A 20,756-nucleotide genomic window follows, 5' to 3' on the forward strand; every position below is an offset into this window, starting at 1 on the left:
GCTGAGTCCCCAAAGCTGAAGCAGTAGGAGAGATGGCAGAAGGCCTTGATGTCTGAGTGCAGCTACAGTGTCCTCAACCCCTTTTAAAGCAAATTACAGAGCTGCAGAGTTAATGAGTGCAGAACACTGACAGAAATTAAGATGCAAGGGATAAATACGGAGCTTTGGAACAAAAGAGACAGTTTCTGCTCCTGCCTTTCCCACCAGTTTTTCATATATCTTTATATTATCAGTTAGCCCCTAAACATAAGAGAGGCTCGTGCAGGTATGTGGATCTGCAGTTCCAGGTGCAGTTGCCATAGCTGCAGGTGGATTTGCCTGTTCCATATTTAGATCCTGATCTTACACATGTGCTTCATTTTATACACGTAGCTGTAGTGATTTCAGTGGAACTATTATTACTGGCATGAGTAATGATAAATGCATAAATCTGTATTTACATGGCATGTATTTACATGGATCTGTATATACATGGATCTCAGATCACCGTGTCTCTGGGAAAATTTTTGTGCCTTGCTCAGTTTTACAGCACATGCCCCAGCAAATTCTGAGCCCTTCATTTCATGTGTTCTCCAGTTTGAGAGAGCTGGTTTGGCTGTGCAACAGGAGATGGCAGTGGCTTTGGCATTTCTGCATTTCCCAGGGAACAAACCCCAACCACCAAAACATCTGACAGGTGGGATACAGCCTGGGCTCCGACAGCTCTGGGGGTTGCAGCTCCACACTCAGTGAGAGCTGAGCCCCAGCACAGCCAGCAGAGCTGCACAGAAGCTCTCAGGGTGTGGATGTGCTGAGCTCTGTGCAGGCAGGGCCAGCAGAGCCTGCCCTGGGGCCACCCTGCAGGGTGCAGCTGTGGCAGGGCCATGGAAAGCACCGTGGCAAACCTGGGTGTCCAGGCAGGTGGTGGATGAGATGCTCTCCAACAGCCCCAGAGGAATCCTGCTGCACTTGGGGAGCCCATGCAGCTCCTGTGCTGGCCAGGTCTGGCAGCCAGGGCTGCAGAGCCCTGTGATAGTGCCTGGCTGCTGATCAAAGGGCTCTTGAGCAAGAACCCACTGCACATCAGCAGCAGCTGCTGCCAAGAGCCATGGACTTCTCTGGGCTGGAAGACAACTGATAAAGGAGATGCTGAGAAAAGCAGTGATGCCTGCATTGGGCAATCTCAGTGAGGCTAATGGCTACTGGGAAAAGTTATTTGGATTTTAGCTCTGCATTTGCAGAAGTCTGATTTGCTAATGGCTCCCAGTTTGTACCGTGTCTGGGTTTGGATTTTGTTTTTGAGAAGCATTTTATCTCTATTTTAGAGAATAGATGCTCCCACTTTATGGGGAAAACTAACGCTCTTTGGCAGTTCTTCCTCTGTCAATAACAACCACGGGTTAATTGTGCCTTCCCCCAGACTGAGGGGAGCTCTCCTGCGAGCTTGGCTTGTGAGAGACTCACAATAGGTGGGGATGAGGCACTCGATCCTCTTGTCATCCATGTCTGTGCCTGGCTGCAGGGGACACAGCCCCTGAGCAAGGCTGGCACAGTGGAAAGGGACTGGCAAAAAGGACAAGGAGCCAAACCTGCACCTGGTGAAGGGGCTTGGGAAGAGGGAAACGACACCCACGAGCCCAGGGTTCTGGGAAGGTGCTGCAAGCTGATGGGAACCATTTCCAACAGCCAAGATTTTCCCACTGACCCTGGGGAAGCGTGAAGTGAAAGTTTCACTCTGGTGTTTTCTGCCAAGGCTTAAAGGAAAGGACTCAGGATTTCGGCAGCAGGTGCTTCATGACCAGAGGGACACTGCTCTTAATGAGCCTAAGCTCAGCCTGCCATTTACTGCAGGACGGGGCCTTTTTACTGCACAGAGGAGGGAACTCCCTGCTCAGCCCTCCAGGTGGTCCCTCCAGGGCAGGGTTGAGGCACACTGGTGAGAAGGGGTGGGGTTGGGTGGGAGAGGCTTTCATTGCTGCCCTACCTGTTCTGGGCATAAATTGAAATGATCAGTCTCTAAATCCTGCCAATTAGGAATGCTTTACTGGCATGAGAGCCAGTTTACTATGACAGGTAAAGCAAAAATGTTTCTCTCTCTTTTTTTTTTTTTTAAGAGGCAAAACCTAGATTCAACACGGAGCAGGTGTGGGGGAAGAAACACACAAGTCACCTTTTCCTGGCCTCCAACAAAATGACACCTGCTTGGGAGAGCAAATTGAGATGCTTGTACAAGACTCTGAAATTGCTAATCAGGGTAAAAGCTGTGCTCTCAGTGCCTTCCCCATCTCCTGATCCCCAGATTCCTGTAATGAAGAGCCAAATGCACCTCTTGGGTTTGTGACTTGTTGGTTCTGCAGACATTGCTCTGTTTTTCCACTCTGCTCTCTCTCTCAGGGCAATCCTGGTTACTGTAAGGCCAGAAGCACAACTGTCCCTCACTCCAAACCCTTCCCAGACATAACCTGACCACGCAGAGTCTGGCTCATTATAGATGTAAAATAGGCAGATGCTATTAGAAAGTAATGCTTCCCCCCACTGAGCAGCCTGTCCCTCATTAGGAAATCCTCTGCAGGGGCCATGTTTTTATCCTGCCCCGTAATCTCAAGGTATTTAAGATCACCCTCAGAACTGGAGAGCATCTTCCCTTTTCCACCCTGAAACCGAGCTCTGCCTCCCTGGGGCTGCCCTGAGCCCTCAGCCCTGTCCTGCCAGGGCCTTTCCTGAGCCATTTGTGACTCCTGGTGCTGCTGGGGGCTGTCACAGCTCAGGGACAGTGACAATGATAATGGCAATGACACTCAACCCCCCCATGCTCACACCCAGCCCTCGGGCAGGGTGGGGGAGCACTGAAGGGGGCTCTAAAAGCACCTTTAGAGGCTGATGGGATGTCCAAAGAAATGAGCAGCGTTTTGTGGTGTTTAGGATCCCGCAGGGCAGAAAATGAAGCAGCACTGGGCAGGGCTCTGCTGGATGCCCCAGTGTGACCCAGCACATCCCCCTGGCCTCGGTGGGATGAGCTCAGTGCCTTACCTGGCTGAGTGACCCAGAGGGAGAATTTCCCTTCAGCAGGGAACAGTGACAAAAGCCAGGTAAATATCTGTTCAAAGCAAACGCTAAAATAAATTTTTTTTGCATATTAACGTTCTTACTTGTCTACTTCTCGATGTAGGAATTTTATTATTTTAGATGAAATGCTAAAAACGTGTTTCCAGCAACTCCATTCTGTGTGTGTGCCCCAGCCTGACGATCTGACACATCTGGCACTTACAGCTGGGGCCTTCCTGCTTGGGAGAAGTTGCCCAGGGAGGAGAATGCACATTTCCACGTGAAACAGAAATGACAAAACAGTTCCTGGTGCACGAGCCAATTTCCAAGGCCAAATCCAGCCCTCTGCAAGTCCAGGGGAAAGGTCATCACGAATCAGGAAGAAAATGACTGAATTACCAGCACTGCAAGAGAATAAACTCTCAGGGAGGGATTGATGGGGACAGTGGGATGTCACCCCTGGCCAGTGGCAGGGTCCCCTCGTCATTCCCCTCATTAAAGTGGTCATCTCCAAACTAAACAAGCTCACACTCCAGCCAGTGACATAAAACACATCAATTAGATTTATATAAGAGCATTGCAAAATATTGGATAATAAATGCTGCCCCCAAAGAGCAGCAGGAGGATTCCCTGTCCTGCCAGGTTTGCCTGGGCAGCAGCCCCAGCCTGGTGAGTTTTGGCAATGCCACCGTGCCTGGTGCCAGCCCTTGCTCTGTGCATTTGGTGGGGGACAGGGGCACTGCTGGCACCCTCTCCTCAGCCTGGCAGCAGGGCTGAGCCTGGCACTCACCCCCATGAGTCACCAGCGCTGAAATTGAAAAGCGTGCATATGCAAATGCTAATTAAAGTCATTAGCATAGTCAGTTACCCAAGCTGCAGTGGCAGCCGCAGCTCAGGCAGGCAGCGATCCCACACCCAGGCTCCAGGTTTGCATTGGGGAGCGCTGGGTTCCCGGCAGCTGCGCCCACAAACTGCTCCAAGAACTGATTTTTACTCCTGTAGTTCCAGGAAGGAAAAGGAAGAGTGAGGGTTTGACAAGCAACTTCCTGAAAAGTGCTGGGGAGTGGTACAGACCCAGGAATGGTGGGGACAGACCCAGGAGAGATGGGGACAGACCCAGGAGTGGTGGGGACAGCTGAGGCACGACAGGGAAGGATGGAGAGTCAGGCACTCTCCTCTTTAATCTGCCCATCTTTGGGACTCTGTCAACCCAAACAACGTGGATTTCCCTCTACCAGCAAATATTCTGACACAGGAAAAGCCTATGTGCCAGATTTTGACTTTATTTACATTGAATTAGCTGAGATTAGAATCTGAAACTAGAAACTTTCTTTATACAGCTACAAATAGCTATATTATGCAGTTTTAAGGGGTTAAGAAAAGGAGGAAATCATAACCACAGAAGTCATAAAGGCAACTTATCCCAAGCCAAATAGTTTTGTTTCTAATGCAGGGCTTTAATTATAACATGTCATATAATGATGACATAGTGCTATAATAGGCAAATATAATGCATTAATCTGATATTATATTCTGGCTTTAACAATAGGTGCAGCGAACCAGCCTTAGTGGATAACTCATTCAGAACCTATCTGCACACTCCACCTAGATACTTATCTGCCTCTTTAATTAAGTGGAGGGAAACTTCTTGAGGCCATACCCATAAAGCCAGTCTCTGATGATAGCAGAGTTACTGGAAGCCTTTGGTAATCGTTTACACCCACGGTTTGTGGTTAGCTTCCAGCTTTGGCTCTTTCCTTCTCCCTTTGGAGCCACCTCTTTATCCCCCAGCGTGAATCCCCGGCTGCTGCTGCCCCAGAGGGGCACAAAGGCTGCAGGGTTTGTTTGAGCACCACGTCAGCACAGGGCCATTGGCCCCTCAGAGCCAGCCAGGCTGCTCACCAGCAGCACTGGCAAAAACAGCTTTGGCACATTTTCACATTTTCACTCACCTGGAGCAGAGCCTCAGGGATGGGCAGTGTCACCTCCCCGGACACGAGGTCTCAGCTGTCCCCAGGGACACCAGCTTCAGTGGCAGCAGGACTGGAATTCCTGGCACAAAGTCCTCTCTCCTCATTCCATGGCTCCTGTGCAGATTTGTGTGCATTAAACCCACCCTTCCTGGCTTCTTTAAACACTGAGAGTTGGAAGGCTTTGCCCACTGGGAGGAAAATAAAATTTAACCAATATAGCCTCGCAGAGAAGGTGGTTCCTGAGTTGCAGTGCCCACCCTCTGCTTGGGATCTTGAGAGAAACATCCTGCTCTGAGGCTGGAGCATACAGAAATCAGCAAGACCCGGCATGGGAATGGCATCTGAGGAGACACAGGGACAGCAGAGCCAACGTGAGCCAAAGTCCGAGGTGACAGGAGCACACAGCGAGTGTGACAGTCCCTGCAGCAGCACAAAGGCCACTGCCACGAGTTCTCTGGGCTCCAGCACCACCTGAGCACATCCAGATGTGAGCACAACCACAGAGGCTCCAGCAGCTGCTGCCTCCTTTTCCTTTTCCTTTTCCTTTTCCTTTTCCTTTTCCTTTTCCTTTTCCTTTTCCTTTTCCTTTTCCTTTTCCTTTTCCTTTTCCTTTTCCTTTTCCTTTTCCTTTTCCTTTTCCTTTTCCTTTTCCTTTTCCTTTTCCTTTTCCTTTTCCTCTCCTCCCGTGGCTCACTTCCCAGCTCTCCTCCAGGCTTTTCCAGTATGAAAGGCTCTGCTAATGACCTTTGAACAGACCATGCTGAGAATGTCACTGCAGAGCTTCTTAATCTTATGGTGGCGCCTGGATAATGTGGTGATGGGCACTGAAATGCTGAAAAACAGACAGACAGATAGGGAGATAAGATTAGATACAGGAGTAATTTAGTCACTCATCATACAGAGCAGCTGACATAAGTTCATTTGTAAAGCCAACTGCTAAAATTGCTTTAGAAGTCCTTACATTTGAATTCTGTTGAAAGGCAGAGCTTTGATCTGAATTGTTTTGGTGGCATGTGCATTATTTGAATGGAAGCTCACCTGGCCAGGTGGTACCAGACCGGTCATTCCTGGCATTCTCTTCCACAGGGGAGCAGTGTCCATGCAAATCCATCCTTTGGATGGCTCGGGGCAGGCTCAGATAACTGAGCATCATGGAGCACACACACACTGCAGGCATGAGCTCCACTCTGTGCTGATATGCAGAATGAATCATGGCTAATAAAAGGCTCAAACAACCACATATATGACTAAATGTAACCCCAAAACACTTTTAAATTAGGCATGATCAGAAAATAAAAGCAGAAAAATTATTAGATAAGTGTTATTCCTTCTCTTTTTCATTAATATTTATTAAATCACACCGTGGGGGAGATGGGGGAGGAAGGGAAATAAAACAGACCTGTCCAATTCCCTATTGTTTATACCACTTCTTTATTTCCTGCATTCATTGCAGGGGAAATTATTTACATTTGCATGTTATGTTTTTGTAATTTGGCATTAAAAAATCTTCAAAGACACTTCCTAGGGCAGTTTATTTTTGAAGTGGGTTATTTGTTTTCACCCTGAATGTGAGGCCACACAGAAGCATTCCCAGCCATGGAAGGGGCAAGGCAGTTATCACAGAGGTGAGGGGCTGGTTGGTCCCTCTGAGGGGCATTCCCAGCACTGACACTTTGCAGTGCTCAGTCCCTCTGAAGCAAAAGCTGCCAAGTGCAAAGATGAACCACAGATAAATCCTTGCAGGTCTTAATTAGTGATGGCTGAGCTCTCAGAAGAGTCTGTGGTTGAATTAGAATAAGCACTCAGAAAGTTCAAATGTTAATCAAAGTCTCTTATAATGATGGAAGTCGCTCTCTGGAGCTGGCTCGCTCATCCCATTTGGAATATTTCCTGACCAAAGCCCTGCACAAACAGCAGCTGGCACAGACTGCAGCTCCCACCCCAAACCAGTGGCTGCAGGTGTGAGCAGCAGTGTCCACACAGCCCTTCCTGCAGAATTGTACCCTCCTGTGACACTTCACCAGCTTTAGGGCTGGGAAGCTTGGATGAATCTTCCTGAATTGTTAGAATCCTCATTTTCTTACCATTTGGGAAGCTCAGCCTCTTTTTGGAGGCTCTTGCCTCCTGCCCGTGGAACAGTGAAGGAACCAGACTCCAATTTGAGAATCTCATTTATGCTGGGAGGACCAAGGTGGGTCCCACTGGGTCTGTCCCAAAAGGGACACACGTGCTGTCCCATGAGGGAGGAGCTGTGGGGGCCAGGTCACCACATCAACTCTCATTTCTGTGCCTGCACCTTGGGAGGACCGAGGTGCAGCTGCCTCAGGAGATGCTGTCCGTGGATGACATTCCTGAAGGTCCATGACGACATTCCTGAAGGGTCCATGACGACATTCCTGAAGGGTCCATGATGATTTTCCTGAAGGGTCCATGATGATTTTCCTGCAGCCCAGTCCCCCCAGGGCAGTCAAACCCAGGGGCTCACAGTGAGTGCAAAGTGCTGCCAAGCACCCCAGGAGCTGCCAGGCTCTGCCTGTGCCTTACAAGCACAAGGATGAGGCCAGGAGCTACAAGAGCTGGACCAGCATGCCCAGTATGGACCAGTATGCCCAGTATGTACCAGTATGCCCAGTGTCTTTGCACAGGAGCAAGCACTGGCTTTGTCATGTGTGTACTTGACATCTGTACAGAGTGGTCCAGCTTGAGAATAGAAGCACTAAGTGTGTTTTTCCCTGGTGCTCTGCGTGCCAGGTTTGTGCTAATCAAGCACTGAAGTGTTCTATTGGCTGAGGTAAGCATTTAAAAATAGGTACTGAGAAGTATTACATAGTAAAGTAAAATAACATCGTTTTAATTCAATTTTCAAAACTGCCAAGCAGCAGGCAGCTCTTGTTTGTTTTGTTTTGGGTTTAAGTTCTTTTTTTTTTTTTTTTTTTTTTGAGAATCAATCACTCACACATTTCTGGGTTTTGGAACATGATTTTACATTCCTATTTTTTTGAGGAACATTGGCCAAATTGCTGGCTGTCAGCTGGAATCTTTATCAGGAAATCTGTAACTGAACATTCCAGGCCAAGATGCTCAGAAACCAAAACTGGGCAGGAACTTGCAGGGTATAGTGGAAGCTACACTGGAAGCAGTAACTAGGGTTAAAAATCCCAGTTCCATTAAAAAGCCAAGTTCAGGAGGGGTAGCAGAAAGATAATTTTGTGAGCCTGGAATGAGTGTTTTTGTGTCTGCAGGGATAAGAGCTCTCCTCCTCACAGCACTGTGACTTCCAAAGCTTTGAATGAATAACTGTAGCTGATGAATAACAGTACTTACAAATAAAATCTTAATTGCAAAACAAAGGAATAATAAAGAAAAGTTAATACTTTTTTTATTTTATTCAAAGCTTAGGAAAGTTTAGGTTGGAGTTTGGGTGAAGGTTTAGTTGCTGCTTTTCCCCCTTTTATCTGAACCAGCTCACTCAGACCTAATCTTCATCATCTAAACCACAGGATTAACACACAAAATAACTTTGGAGCAAGCCAGGTCCAAGCAGGAAGCTGCAAGTACCATCATGTCTTCATGATATTAACCAGCAGAATAACTGTGGTTTCTTCAGTTTTCTGGTGGTGTGTTTTTCTGGTTGGTTGTTTTTCTGGTTTTGTTTTGGTTTTGTTCTAATTCACTCCATTTATGTTTTCCTTGAAAGGGTCTGGAGTTTTTGTTTCTTCTTTGTGCTGGAAATGTTCAGATTCCCTGTCTCACTCCTGGAGGGGATGTTTGTTCTCCTGGACCATCCCAGCTGACCCTCACACCACAGAGCCCAGGGCTCTCCCTCTGCTGGGCTCCCAGTGCCACCCAAGCCCTGCAGCCCCATCAGGGCTCTGCTGCCCGCCCAGCTCAGAGGGAAGCAGCTGCCACTGCACCACGCCAGGGGACTGGTCCTGCTGGTGTGCAGCAGCTTTGGAATGTTCCTGACCTGGCTCTCTTGGGAAAAGGGACGCTCCTTTCCTCCTCCGAGGATCCCAGTGGGGTTTAGGTGGGAACTCTGCACTAAGCTGCTCAGATCCCAGCAGTTCTGGGCATGTCCAGACATAAAGCTGCTGGTACTGGAAGAAATGTTATCCTGAGCAGGGAGTAACCTATGGAATTGTAAGTGCTTAAGTCCTCTTTTGCATCTGGCCCAAACTTGCAGGAGAGGAAGAGCCAAATGCTCAGAGGCAGCTCCCATTTTATGGCTCTAAATTGTGCAAAAAAATTTCTGGACTCGATAAATTTGCACCTGCATTTGTGTTGGGGTGAGGGAGAGGCTCAGCTGGCATGGAGAGGCTCTGTGTCCTGTGCCCTGTGCCCTGTGCCCTGTCCCCTGTGCCCTGTGCCCTGTGCCCTGTGCCCTGTGCCCTGTGCCCTGTGCCCTGTGTTCTGTGCTCTGTGCCCTGTGCCCTGTGTCCTGTGTTCTGTCCCCTGTTCCCTGTGTTCTGTTCCCTGTGCCCTGTGCCCTGTGTCCTGTGCCCTGTGCCCTGTGCTCTGTGCCCTGTGCCCTGTCCCCTGTGCTCTGTGCCCTGTGCCCTGTGTTCTGTCCCCTGTGCTCTGTGCCCTGTGTTCTCCTGCCAGCACAGTCGTGTCCCCATGTGTGTCCCACACTGCCAGGCAAAGCTCCGTGGTTGGTACACTGGGTGCTGCTTGGGCAATGCCATGGAGCAGCCTGGTTTCCTTGGAACATTTTCTCTTCATTGTGCTGTTCCTTCCCAGCATTTCACAAACCACCACAAAGGAGACGACAAAAATGGGGTGGCGGGGGAGGGAACCTTCTCGAAATGAATTGTGTGTCCCTTCCCTGGCCATCCCAGCAGCCTTGGCAGGCTCCTAGGAGCCAGGCAGAGCTGGTCTCTGCTGGCTGCTACCCTGCACAATTTTATGGTAATTTTGGGGGAGTTTGCATGTTGGAATGGTAAAAGCACAAGGAGGGAAGTCAGGACTTAGCCTTCATTTCTAGTTCTGCACCAAGACCTGCTTGTATTGGGATGATAAATTTTGGTTGTCCCATTGGCACGAATTTGGTTTTATCTATTTGCTGCCTCTGTTATTTCCAGGGCTTTCTGAGGCTCAAATCAAAACAATAGCAAAATATCCTGATTTATCTGCAAAACAAATTATAAACCTAAAAATCATGACCTCCTTTCTCTGACTCAAAGGCTACTGAAGACAATGCAAAGATATCTCTGACTCCTGTGTGCTTTAGATTGCAGTGCAGTCCTTGATCAGATGGAAAAGAGAAGGAAGGCCAGGAGAAATCAAGGCAGAGGTGGAAGGAGTACAAGAGATACTAATGGGAATGAAAAGCCACCCTCAGGGGATGCTGGAAGCAAGGCTTGGCTTGAACACACAAATTTGGGGACTCAGCTTTTGCAGCTTCTTGGCTCATCCCTGGAAGAAAACAGCTTCCTGTCCTAACCTCTTAATGGGAGTTGTGTTTGTCACTCAGTGCTTCTCATACCTGAAAGAACAACTCAGTTCTGCTCTCGTGGCAGAATTCCCAGTGATTTCATTGCAAGCACAGCTCACATCCTCTTATTCTCTGCTCTTCAGTCCCTTTCCCATCTTTCCATGCTGTGAGGCTTGACTGGTCTCCTCCCTGTCCTGATCATTTTTGGTCTCTGTTTCTTTCACACAGGCTCTAACTCCATCTAAATATCACATTTGTTTCTGTGAACAAATCAAAACAGTAAAAAGGGGGAATTAATTCAATGTCTCCTGCACCCATGCAGGACATGTCCTGCTCACAGTGACTGTGTGTTTTTGTTTCCTCCTGGCTTTTCCCAGCAGCTCTGCAGTCAGGCTCAGCTGTTCCCAGGTGGGTTATGGAGAGTCTGGGTATGGACAGTTCTGCCTGCCACACTTCCTCCAGCAGCCTGTAAATGGAGTGTGTGAACACCCCAGAGCACAAATACAAAACTGAGGAGAGGAATGAACCAAAGATGTATTGCTGTGCTGGAGAAGGAAATCCCAGGACTTCTCTGCTGTTTCTGCAGTGGGGGTTCCAAAGCAGCCCTGATTTGGGGCCCTGCTCTGAGCACCTGGGGTTGGTACCTACAGCTGCCCTCTCTACATCCCCTTTTAATCTGCTTCCAGACAAGTGGCAGGCTGTAGGTAAAACCTGGTAAGTTTATCTAAAACCAGATTTTTCCTGAAGTTATTCCAAGGCTTTTATCAAAATAAACCCTGCAAAGATCTCTAACCACGATCCACTAATAACCAAGTCATGTGTAACCCTTCTGTCATCAGTGACCATCTGCTGTCATGGATGATGGAAGTGGAAGAATATGAACACTGATTATACCAGGAGATGTCTGAGTGGTGATCAGAGATGACTCCTTTTCGAGCAAGATACTAAACTGGATTCACTAGCAGCAGTGACAAAAAAGACATTTGATACTTTGATCCAAATATTTAATTTTGCTTTGGGGGTTTCAAAAATATAATTAAGCACTAAACTAAAATTGAAACTCGAAATGCCAAAGCTAAAATGCTTCACTTATAGAATTTAAATTGGTTTGGAATCTCAGGGTGAAATAACCAAACCAGTCAGCTGAAACTGGTTACAGCTCCCAAGGCTTTTTAATTTTCCTAGATCTGAGCATTCTGGCAGAGATTGTCTGGTGCTGACTGATGGAGGAGGTTACTGGGAAGGAGCAGTGTGCTGTCAGAGCAGGGTTTCAGTGCCAGCACGGTGATGGGCACTGTCCCCTCCCTGCAGCTCAGGGTGGAGTGGCTGCACTCAGGGTAAGTCACGCTTCTCTCCTGGTGTATCATTAACATGGCAGGGCTGCATCCATCCCATAAACTCCACTTGGCAGCAGAACACCAGGCACATTCGTGATGCCACAGAAATAAAGAAAGAAATAAAGGGTCATGGTTAGAACAGGGCTTCCTTTCCCTCAGGATTTTCTTTAGTCCTGTCCCCAAAACAAATCCCAGGCAGGTGATTTATTGTTTATCCACATGACATCTAAGCAGTGTATTTAATACAGTTGCAGTTCATACTTTAAATTCAAACACAGCATCAATCCAACAATTCTTGGCAATTAAAAGGCAGCAATGGAGTGTCAGGAATCCAAGGAGACTCCGACCTAATTTACATGGTGCTGCTCTCAAAAGCTGGCAGCACGGAGCGCATCTTTTGAAAATGTTTCTATTAGAAGCTGATGTTTATGATCACTCTCAGCTTGGCACAAAAACATTCTTCTAAACATTTACATTTCACATTCTTTAGGACAGTTGAAAAATGTTGGCTTGCAGTTATCCCCAGTGCAGAGAGGCTGTGAGGAATGTTATAGTAAAGCATTAATAGCCTTGTACTTTTCTTGTTCTTTGATTTACTGTGTGGTAGTTTTTATCCTAGCTGTGTTCTTGATGTTGCCCGTGCTGAATTGAGTTTCACTTAAACAACATGAGTCTGGGTTTATTTTTCCAGCTAAAAAACACAAAGTCAATTAATTTATTAGCAATACTTTATACTCGTGTTATAGTCACCATTTGGAGACATTCCCATTGGAATACATTTCCGAGATGCTGTTGCAAATCTCCCCAGCAGAGTCAGAAAATGAGCATTTTCCAGGAGACCCATCCACAAAGGAAGGACTGGTGCTGTTGTGTTTGTCCAAACAATGCTGCCATGCTCTGCTTTGCCTCTGACTGATCACAACGTACAGAATCAGCAATAAAATTAATAATCAGCAACACAATTAATAACACAGCTCAGAACCCCTGGTCAGTGCCTGTGGCTCCAAGGTGAGCTCTCCCATGAGTAAGAGCCACGCTTGGGGAAGGCATTTGTGCTCTGGCTGCTGTGGCACAGCACTGGCAGCTCCCAAACAGTGCCATTAACAGCTGGGCTGACTGCTCCTTCCTGCTGCTCCCTCCTGCTCACCCACCGCCCAACCCCACCCAGCCTAATAGCACAGCAGAACAGCCAAAAAAAAAAAATAAAATATGGCATTGCCTTTATCCTTAACAGGAGAACTGTTTCCAAAGGTACGTTTATTAAACTGGGGATTGGATGTGTACAAATGTGCTCAGTGTGTTCCCCATCCCACAAATCATTTCAGGACATGTGTGGACACAGTTAAATGGATTAGGGCTGGTGCTTGCAACACGATGAAGTCCTGAACAGTGCCAGCTCCTGGGAAAGTCACTGCCAGCTGCTGGTACCTGGGGAGTGCAGGAGTGAATAAGCACCAGAATGCTCCCACACCATCACTTTGTGCAAATTCCTCCCTGCAGTGGCAGTGCCCGGGCTGGTCCATCCTGTGGGACAGTCACTCCTGGGCTGGGGATGTGCAGGGCCAGGCTTGGTGCTGCGTGCTGGACGCCTGGGCACTGTCACTGCCGTTCCCTTGGCTGAGGGGAGGACAAGCCCAGCTAAGGGACACGTAAGCCACAGTGGCTCCGAGTCAGCAGCTTCAGCTCTGGGCCTTTGTGCTGCCAGCTGGAGCCGTGAGGCTGCTGAAGAGCTTTGTTCTGTGGCACCGGGGTAAAGAATAAAATTTGCTGTATTCCTCCTTGGCAGCAGTGGTAGAGAACTCCAGGCGAGGGAATTTTACAAATTGTGAATACAAATTGTAGGTGTGAAGTCTTAATTGCTGCTCATAATTAGGCAACAATACAAACAAACCGTACACATATAATGCCCTTCATCAGAGGAATTCAGGCAGCTCAGAAAGTTCATTAAAGTCTCCTCACGACATGGAGCTGTGGCAGCACTGCAGGGAGAGCCCCTGGAGCAGCTGTGGGCACCTCACCAGGGCTGTGGCCCCGAGCCTGGCACTGCCAGGTCAGGAATGTGCTCATGCCAGCAGCCCTGAGCGAGCCCAGGGCTCCTGGTGCTCAGGGAGAAGCTTTTTATTCGGCAAGATAAAAAGCTGGGACGTTCTGGCTTACATCAAACTTGTTTGGGAATATTTGCAAACTCATGGAAACAAAAGACAATGTCTCTTGACAACACATTTTAGTGTAATTCTGTGCAAGAACACTCTCATTCCAGAATGAAAATGACCACACAAAGACTGACTCAAAACGAACTCCCTGCCAGCCTTTAGAAACTGAAAGTCTCATTTTAAAGTCGAAAAAAAAGCCCGTGTTTTTATTTAGCTCGTTGTTTCCAGTGTGTTCATCCCCCAGAGCAAGGACCCCACGTCCCAGCAGTCAGGGGGATCTCGGGGTACCCAGGGACAGCTGCCCCACTTCAAACAAAGCTCCCAAAATCAAGCACAGCCAACAGAACCTCGAGGTGCTCAGGGCTCCTTCCACGGCAGGCAGTAAAAATGAAGGAGTTCTGGGGGGTTTTCAGGCTTTTAGACTGAAACTGGGAGACAGGATGGAGCTGAGGAATTACTGCACTCATAGACAAGTCCTGTCAGAACAACTGTTACCAATCAATAATCAATATTCATCTAGAGTAGCATATACAGACCTCTATAAGAAACTGGTAACACCACAAGCCATTAGTTCATAGCATCTGTGTATAAGCAGTGTCTTGAATAGGATTAATAACTCTGGCTGAAGAAACAAAGGGAGCAGCTCAGTGGGTGGGAGCAGTAGCCAGCAGGCTGGCTGGGAGGAAGGCAGAAATAATAAAGCACCTGGTTCCCAGGAAGGGCCAGAGGTGTATTTATAGAGGGCACACACCTCCTGGTCAATTAGGTCTAAACCCAGAGGAACCACTGCTGAAATATCCATTGCTGCTGGCTTTGGTAAAAGTCAATTAGAGACCCATTTATATTATAAAGACCAATTTTAGGAAATAAAAGAGTGGAGAACTTCAAAGGGTTGTCCAAAGAAGGCTGGAGCAGAGTGTGTGTCCAGCCTGGCACCAATGGCTGCCAGTCCCTGAGTACGTGGGCATTCTTTGAGATTCCAGGGGAGAACATTTAAAAGATTGGCCCCAGCTGCAAAACTGAAGCCAGAATTGAAATATTTTATATTTGTTTACTTTACATTTTGCTTGTTTACTTCCTCCCAGTCTAGTATCTAAATGTTCAATTTGAATTGTTTCTAAATAAACACTTGCTTTGCCTGGGGAGAGGTGAGTGAAGCCAAAGCTGTGGAGCTGCAGCCCCTGGAGATGCCAGGCTAGGAAAAGGAAAACCCTGAGCCTGAGCATGGGACTGGGTTTAACCAGGTTAAGGAAAAGGAAAACCCTGAGCCTGAGCATGGGACTGGGTTTAACCAGGTTAAGGAAAAGGAAAACCCTGAGCCTGAGCAGTGGGACTGGGTTTAACCAGGCTGCAAAGAGCCAGCCCAGGGGCTGGCAATGCCAGGTTTGCACAGGGGGTGCCTTTGGTGGCACTTTCTGGACCCTTCCTGAGGCACAGGAGACTCCCCAGGGCTTCTCCCAGTGGTGCTGCACAATGAGCAGATCAAAGCCATCCCACGGGTTAGTGACAAAGCTGAAAAGAATCCAGATTGCCAGCTCCCTGTCCTAAATACCAAATGTGGTCCTGCCTTCCCTAGGATAAAAGCATAAGGGAAAATATTCTAAAAGCTTTCAAGAAGCAGTGTGGATTTTGCTGTGAAAAGGAGGAAACATTATCAAAGGATCAGAGAATTCCACAAAGTAACACAACAGTTACTCTTGCAAAACTCTGGGGGTTCTCTTCTGTGGTATGGAGTTATTCAGTGGCTCGGACTCACAGCAGTGCTTCTTCATCCTCCACGCTCATAAATTCTTTTTCCTGTTTTGGATAAGTTCAATGAATTCAACCCCTTTTGGCTCCAATGAGAGCCAGACCTTGCCTAAAATGTGATATTTTTATTATCCTTTCCATAGAACATCTACGCTGTGTTTATCAGGTTCATTTCTCTCTTCATTAGAAGTTCACCATTAGCACAGCTTTAATGTCATGAGAATCACACTCTGTAGGGTGCATCCTATGACTGCCTCAAAAATCTCTCCCTGTGGATATTTTGTCTCTCTGAAATAGTCTGGTTCCAACTATTCATCTTTGCCAAGAAGAACAATGTTACCAATTATTCCTACAGTGAAAAATAATCAGAACAATCATTTGTTTTCTTGCAGTTGGTTGTACATGTCCTTCATCAGAAGAAATTCAGCTATGAATTAGAAAAATTTCCTTCCACCTTCCCAGGCTCTTTAGTCTGTGCAGGATTCATGGTATGTCTATGCATCAGATGAGTTATTTTACCTGGGAGGTAGGAATTGTTCCAAGTTCATACCTGCTCCAGATGTAATTCATTTTTATGAAGGAGACTGGCAGAAAGCCTATCTACAAAAAATCTCCAGTGTTATTATGTAGAGTGTAGAAGAGTTAACAGTGACCCAGTAAAGGAATAGAAAGGTGGTTTTGCCCAGAGAAAAGATCTGTCATTACTGAAAAGAAATGAGATGAAATTACTGAAAGAGCATTTCTGATCATGCAACCAGGGAAATGTAGGACAAAACTGCAGAGTGCAGAGGGGACTGTGAGCCCTAGCCTGGGAAGAAGGTACCACAGATTCTTCTTCAGAAAAGGGCATCTCAGAATGCAGGGCCTGAGCTCAGAAACCAAAACACTCTTACAAAAAAAATACAATCAGATCGTGTTCATGTACTGGGACATAAGCAGCTTTAGGGACTTGGCTCTGGGATTGTGCTTGCACATGCAATTCATACAAATCATTCCAAGGTGCCATTCCCTCCGCTCTCAGGGGTCAGGATGCACACCCAGGTCACATAAACAGATGTGCACACAGCTGTGAACAGCCTGCTCGCACGGAATTGCTGCATTTCCTTTGGTGTGCCCAGGGGCTCTGGAGGTGTTGTCCGAGGTGCTGAGTGCTCACAGGTCATTGCAAAGCTGGAGCTGGCTACAGGTGCCACTGAAAAATCACCTCATTGGCTTAATCATCACCAAAGTCCTATTACCGAGGTTTGCAGCTGGTATCCAGTGAAATCTGAGATAGCAGTTAGTTCTCAGTAACTAGTAATACCAGTTTTTCTAGAAAATTAATAAATGCAAATGTTAAGTGCTCTAAATTCACTTAATAAACAGGTCACCTGGAAAGATTTGTGGTTTTCATTTGAACAGAGAATATAAATAGAAGAGGAAATGGAAAGCCTGATACTTGGTGTCCAATAAACCCCACGATGTGGCCAAGATTTTGCAGGGCTCACTGAGTATGCAATGAGCTAATTAGCAAAATCTCATTGCAGCCTTCCAATCACTATAAAACGGATTTAAATGCTTTCTAAGCGTGCAGCCCATGAGTGACTAGCTGAGGTGCTGGGCTGGGCCCTGCTCTGCCCAGCTCCCACTGCAGGTGCACGGGGCTGAGGAGCTGCCAGGAGAGATCCTGATCTCAGGGGGAGAACTGGCAGGGGAGGGCACTGCCCAGTGACTCATGGCCACCCAGCCAGGGTGTCCAGGGGCCATTCCCACCCCCTGTGCTGGGGGCCGAGTGAGCAGAGGAGCCTGAGGCTCATCTCATCCCCCTGTGCTGTCCTGAGCCCTGGCATCGTTCCCAGCCTGGCTCTATCCCCACTACTCCAAACTGCTGCCCTGTAACTGGCAAGAAGAAGTTTGCCAAGAAGAAGTTTGGTGTGAGAGCTCAGTGCTGAAAAAAAACCCCTCTGCCTCTCCTGAAGTCGTGTCTAGGAGACAAGCATGGATTCCCCTGGAAACCTGCCCAGATGTAAAAGTGTGTATGGAAATGGCTGTTACTGCCTGCACTCTGTGTTTGGGACCGACTCTCCTCTGCCTGCAGTTTCCAGATTGTTCCTAACTAGGGTGAGACTGTAAATTGACAATAATTAGGTGTCATCTTGATAATGAATTATGGGTTGAAAACGAGTCTCATTGAAAGTTTCAAAAATTATGCACTTGCCTCCAAAGGAAAAAGGACACACAAAGAGAACAAAACTTCTGTATCACGGGCAAAATGCCTCAGCAAAACTAACTCCAATGGGGGATTGCCCTGTGGATCAGAGCTCCTGCAGCCGTGTGTCCCCCGGGCACTCCCCAGCAGCTGCCGTGTGTGCCCTGTGCCCAGCCAGGAGCCCTGTGCTCCACTCCCGGCGTGGCCAGCAGTGCCAGTGACCCTGCTGGCCACCACAACTAATGCAGGGCCCTGCTGGAAGCATCAGGTGCCTTCCTGGAGCTGTGCACTGGCTCTGTGAGCCTCCCTCCCCATCTGCATATCCCTTTGCATCTCCATGAGCAGGCAGGAGCCGCCGCAGCCAGCAGCAGAGCCTCATGTTTGTGCTCTCCCATGCAAATACCTCTTCTCCCTATATATTAGTTACTGTGTGTGGGTTTTCTCTCTCACTCTGCCTTGCCATATGTGTGGGAGTTGATGGCATCAACTTTATGAAATCTCAACACATGCCAAGAACAGCTGGAGAAGTTGAAACAAGTTCTGGGTGAGGTGAGTTTCATGGGCAGGGACTGAAATTAGCCAAGGTCCCGTGGCTGTTTGCCATGCAGGGAGTCTCACATGGAGCATGTGGGCTTTGCTCACTCCTAAAGCAGATTCCCCATGGAAAAAAAAAAAAAAAAAGGATTTTGATTCGACTCAGATAGTGATAATGGCAGAGATAACTGAGCTGTAAGAATCTGTCCACCAGGAGAGACCATCTCTGCACCTCTTCCATGACTGGCTCATTATGTAAATATAAAAAATTTAATTATGAGGCTGAGGTAAGTAAGATCTGTAGCCAGCATGTAGCACTCCTCATCTTCAAAACGTTTTACTAACATCAATAATTAATCACCACAACACTATGGGAAGGCTATCATCTTGATCAATGGGTAAACTGAGGCACAAAGATTTGAGGCCAGTGTCCCAGCCTGTGTTCCAGAGCCTGCCCAAGCCACCGGTCAGGCTTTATGATAAGGGACAAACCAAGGGGGCATTCCAGGATATTTATTTCCAGGTGAAATGAAACTCCCTTCAGACTGCAGAGCCTGTTAATCCCTGGCTGCTCCCTGCAGGTCTGTGCTCTCAAACCCAGGATGTCTGTCCTGCCCTTGCTGCTGTTGATCCTTCAGCAGTCCATCAATAAGAGTTCCTGATGTGATAGATACCCTCTGGCCTCAGCCTCAGTCATGACTCAGGTATTTATCTGTTCTTTTTTTGTATAATTTTAGATTATAGAGCACTAATAATATATCTGATGAATTTTAGTGTTATATATCATTTAATAACTATCACGTGTTTTTGAAGCACTTCACACACCTCTCTCAGAAGAATGTCCAGTTTTTGCCTCAATCTCTTATAGAAACATTTGAATCTGGTTCAATTAACAATTAAGTCGTTAATTTTCAGTCACCAAGGCTAGTTTAGGCCAGGAAATGCAGCTTCTCCTTTACCAGTTTCTGCCATTAGTTCCCCTGGACATCTCCCCCAGTTCACACATTATTACTGAGGTTTGGTGTTCCCCGAGAAACCTGGGGACAACTGGGAAAGAGGTGATCTCCCTGCCCAAACCTGAAAATAAAACTTCAGCTCACCTTAAAAAATACAGAAACACTCAGAGTGCATCTGGGAGAAAAGGTTTCTTGTCTTGAGGCTTCACAAGAGGGATCTGTCAAATGTGGCAGGCTGTCATTAAAAACAATTAACCTAATCAAAAATCCCTTTTCTCTTCTTTCTGCCTAGTCAGGTGAATATTAAATACTAGATTTTCCAGGGGCACAGAGAAGAGGAAATCAGCTTCTGTGTTTTCAGTCCAACAGGTGCACGGAGCAGCAAGTACAGATCTGCCTCTGGCTCCCCAAAGCATGCATGTCATTAACGGAGAGCAGGGCAGTCACAGCAGCACTGGTCACCCCAGTGACAGTGACAGTGACAGAGACAGTGACACCTGCACACCCCACAGTGACAGTGACAGAGACAGTGGCAGAGACAGTGACACCTGCACATCCCAGTGACAGTGACAGTGACAGTGACAGAGACAGTGACACCTGCACACCCCACAGTGACATTGACAGTGACAGTGCCACCTGCACACCCCACAGTGACAGTGACAGTGACAGTGACAGTGACAGTGACAGTGACAGTGACAGTTCCATCTGCTCACACCAGTGACAGTGAAAATGACAGTGACAGTTGCAGTGACCGTGACAGTGCCTGTGCCACCTGCACACTCCACAGTGCCAGTGGCACTCTGGCCCTCACATGGCAGCACTGGCCCTGTCCAAGGGCCCTGGGGACAGCTCTGTCTGGGGACAATTCTGTTGGGGACAGCTCTGTCGGGGACAGCTCTGTTGGGAACAGTTCTGTCGGGGACAGTTCTGTCGGGGACAGTTCTGTCGGGGACAGCTCTGTTTGGGGACAGCTCTGTTTGGGGACAGTTCTGTCTGGAGACAGTTCTGTTGGGGACAGCTCTGTCAGGGACAGCTCTGTTGGGGACAGGTCTGCTGGGGACAGCTGTGTTCCCTGTCCCCGCTCCCTGCCCTGCCGGGACAGTGCCTCTCGTGGCTTCCTGGGCCTGTTTGGCTCACAGCACCCTGCCTGCCTGCCTGTCTCAGCTCCAGCATCACCACAACTCCAATCCAGCTCTCTCCTCAGCACTCCCAAACCTCTTTTGGTTTTCCAGAAGTGGAGGAGGCAAAGAGAAACCCCAGTTCCTTTGAGGTGGGAGCTCAGCCCCAGGGGGAGGAGAGGGAAGCTGACCTCCCTAGAGCATTTACTGATCATATTTATTTTTAAAGGCACTTAGCCATAAGCCTCAGCCTATGGCTCTGCTTCCTGCAGGCACACCCTGCTTGTGGC

General features: G+C 47.9%; 1 long non-coding RNA gene across 1 annotated transcript in view; it reads right to left on the reverse strand.

Moving 5' to 3' along the window:
* Positions 1–3,204: 3,204 nt before the first annotated feature.
* LOC148221834 (uncharacterized) overlaps positions 3,205–20,756 on the reverse strand; it is a 44,630-nt gene continuing 27,078 nt past the window's right edge. The window contains exons 2-3 of the long non-coding RNA XR_015807364.1: positions 4,977–5,829; positions 3,205–3,428 (exon numbers count right to left, since the gene is read on the reverse strand). This is a non-coding gene — a long non-coding RNA (uncharacterized LOC148221834). The remainder of the gene's footprint in view (positions 3,429–4,976; positions 5,830–20,756) is intronic.

This window comes from Sturnus vulgaris, chromosome 17 (assembly GCF_052056855.1).
Source record: "Sturnus vulgaris isolate bStuVul1 chromosome 17, bStuVul1.hap1, whole genome shotgun sequence".
Lineage (NCBI taxonomy): Eukaryota > Metazoa > Chordata > Aves > Passeriformes > Sturnidae > Sturnus > Sturnus vulgaris.